This window comes from Etheostoma spectabile, chromosome 19 (assembly GCF_008692095.1).
Source record: "Etheostoma spectabile isolate EspeVRDwgs_2016 chromosome 19, UIUC_Espe_1.0, whole genome shotgun sequence".
In the NCBI taxonomy this organism is placed as follows: domain Eukaryota; kingdom Metazoa; phylum Chordata; class Actinopteri; order Perciformes; family Percidae; genus Etheostoma; species Etheostoma spectabile.
Genome location: NC_045751.1, coordinates 19,092,415 through 19,096,063, shown reverse-complemented (window position 1 = coordinate 19,096,063; position 3,649 = coordinate 19,092,415). Strand labels below are relative to the sequence as shown.

Here is a 3,649-nt window from a genome sequence, read left to right as displayed (position 1 = left end):
GTCACTTGTATGTTTCATTTCTTTTCGCTTACACTCATATTTTTTAACCAAAGGATTTGTGTGTTTATATGAACTATGACGTTAATGATCAATTAAACAATTTAAAGTTGGAGCACTATGAGTTTGTGTGTGCATGTTTGATCCAACAATTTCCTCATACAGGAGTGGCTGTTGGCACCATGTGTGTCAAACATGACATTTACAACCTTCCTGTTTTGGGTTTGAATGAGTTCTGTCTAGCAGACAGACGGTTATGCATCCAGTTCAAGCCGTGTCTGCACTGATGACTTTTTAATCATAGAAATGAATAAACCCGATAAAAACATGCACAGTAAACCCATTTAAAGTCACCGTACACACATGGTAGACACACCGTCACCAGTCCCAACATATATGATGACGTACCACACAGACAGAAGGAAACTAATAAAAAGCTACACAATACTATACAGCACCAACCTGCAGTAGGATTTCATTTTGTAACTGTTAGGATGAGTGCAGAATCACAATAAAGACATCAATAAATATATGTAAATTGGACCGTAAATTACTTTAACGCATCGAAACAGGTACAAAAAGTATTTATAAATAAGGTAAGGATAGCTGTAGGCCTGCAGGTTCTGTGTGTAGACTCAGACTGTTCACGATTAAGTCATTACTGATAAAAAACAAACCGTTGTATATGATCCCGTAGTTCACCTTTAGCAGAAATCTACTGTGGCTTCTAAATGATGCGTTTTTAAGGTGCGCCTTAACTGCTCACAAGTAACAGTGTATAACATCACAGCAGGTAGCAACACATGCAGGAAGGTAGCGAGTAGGGTTTGACTAGCAAAGCATTGAAACATTTTTTTAATCCAGAGTCATATCTTTGGCTCACATTAGGAAATGGGCCTTATCTTGCAAAAAGCCCGATGCAAGTGTCTTTGCTAGTTTAAGACTGACGCTAGGGCTGCACGATTATGGCCAAAATGATAATCACGATTATTTTGATCAAAATTTTGATCGCGATTATTCTCACGATTATTTGTTGATTTTAACCAAAACTAATTTTATTGTCACATAGGCTATTTATACACGCGAGAGGGAGTGTGATGGACGCTACTCACAGAGAGACGGCTGATCATTATGAACGGGTCCAGCACGGGTCGAATGGCGAACACACGTTGTGTGACAAGTGAATCTTAGCGAAACACTGGTACAAATACAAGTTTGCCCCTCATATTTAACAATATACAGCTGTGTTAATAAAAAATTATAACTGTGGACAAATGTCAGAAGTGTGGACCGGCGCTGTGTGGCGGGGCTGCACGGAGAGTAAGAGGAGAGATCCAACACAGGCACGGCTTTACAGACTAAATGGGTCTGTAACGCAAAATTAAACCATATCCATATAAACAACAATTGCAGTGGAGCGAGGACTTAGCGCCGTGCATCCTGGAGGAGCTAACAACAACGCGCTACTAGCACGGACTAGCATGGTCACCGCTGTGTCTGAAACAACAAACGGACAAAAGGTTGCGTTTACTGGTAACTTGTAAACTCAAGATGACGTATAACCGACTGCTATCTGTTGAGTTTTCCTCCCGTCTGCTCTGTGACTGTCTACATCTAGAAACTAAGCTGCACGGGGTGCGGGAACTACTCTGACTGGCTCATGAGCAACGGCTTTCGGAGCGGTAGATTGGCTTGGCAAAAACCCGACGTTCTATGAAATGACGCTTTAAAAAATAATTGCTCGCACGCAAATTTGATCGTGGGAAGTCAAAATCGTGATCGCGATTAAAATTCGGTTAATTGTGCAGCCCTAACTGACGCAGTTGTCAATTTCCCCTCCAGCGCCCACATTTTTTAAATACCAAATGCACCTGCGCCCATCTTTGTGCCCATGGGCGTGCTGGTCTTACAGTGCGGTGTGTTCAGGTGCATTCTTGGCATATTGCTATTTGGAAGCAGCGGAAAGTGATCATGTCATTGACCAACAGAAACCTGGTCTAAGGTCAATAATGCAGCATTTCATTGTTATTTTAACTGCACATTAGTAAAAAAAAGGTGCACTCTATGCTAGTTACACACGCAGGAACACGCAGCAGCACACAAACATGCAAAAGGTTAAAAATAATAATATTAGAATGTGAAATAGTATTATGGAGTTTTGGTGCCATAATGCTCGTGCCATATGATCTGGTCGCACGCTTTCACTTCACGCAGCAGATCAGTTTCTTCTCCTTAAAATATCTAAAGCTATAACTATATAATTTCACTCAGGAAACACTTGTTCCTCAAGAGTGTTGTAATTCCTATCACAATCTTTTTCCTAAACTTAACGAGTCGTTTTGGTGCCTAAACTTCATAGCAGCATGAAGCTCACTTTTTTCTGGCTAAACTCCACTATCACGGCCCGTGACCTAAGGCAGCAGCCACAGTAACAGTCCAGCAGAGAAGCCTATTTGAAAAAAAAAAGACGACTCTGCCTAAAATCAAGCAGTCTAGCAGTAAGATACCTTCAGAAGTCAAATTCACACTGTTTTGGCTATTGGGTTGATTAAGACAGCTGTATTTTAATTGTTATTGTTCTGATAATAAAATTTTAACAGATAATTTCATATAATGAATGAATGATGCCACAGAGCTGTTTGCCAGGTCAATGTAAAAGACCTGCTGCAGCTTTAAACTGTGGAGTCTAAGAGCTTTAAATAACCATTAATTAGTCCAACAGTATGGCTTTTAAAAGGTTAAACATGATCCTGAATCACAAGAGCCATACACTGATTCTAAAGAGAGACTTTCGGTTCTGAATAACAGGCTTTATTACGTATATTTAAACTGAATTAATCATCATTAAAAAGCAGCTCAAGACTCCCCTTTCCTAAAAGATAGCCAATAGGAAGTTACACTCTTTATATATTTCTCAAAATGTGAACCCTTTCTAAGAATCAAAGAAACCAAACTTGGCACTATGTGGCTGTGAGCATGTGACCATGTTTCCTATACAGTGTCACTTCAGGTTTAGCCAATCAAACGCATCCTTGTGTCTAAAGAGCGGAGAAACCATTGATATTCTGTCATTCAACACAGCAACTTCAACACGATGACATCTCCAGTGTTTGCTCTCTTACTCACATGTTTGTTCTTGGGGAAAATGGGTAAGTTATAATTTGATTTGATGTTAGATGTGTGATGTTTCTGTCTAACATTAAATTAACTATGGTTGATCTCCTCTCATTTCACTTTAGATCAGACGACAGGTCTGAAATCCCCCCCAACTGTTCGTCAAGAGACACGATTTGTATCAGTTAACACTGGGGAAGAATTGACTTTACAATGTTTCTATGAAGATGAAGGTGTTGCTGCACGGCTTTACTGGTTTAAGGAAACTCTAGGACAGAAACCAAAGCTCGTCTCTACTTTCTTTACATATAATGTAAATGGGTCTTTTTACAATGAATTCAAGAACAATCCACGCTTCGCATTGGATATGGAAAATGGAAAAAATCACTTGAGGATCAAAGATGTACGCTTTACAGACTCGGCTACTTACTACTGCATTAATTTTCTATACGCATTAGACTTTTCAGAGAGCATTTTTGTAAGTGTAGAAGGTTCAGGTTTGAAGGTCCCAGCTACGGTCCACCAGTCAGCGTCTGAG

The 3,649-nt window shown here is 39.8% G+C and overlaps 1 pseudogene; it reads left to right on the top strand.

Moving 5' to 3' along the window:
- The first annotated feature begins 2,992 nt into the window (after positions 1-2,992).
- Positions 2,993-3,649, top strand: part of LOC116669403 (uncharacterized) — an 8,660-nt pseudogene continuing 8,003 nt past the window's right edge.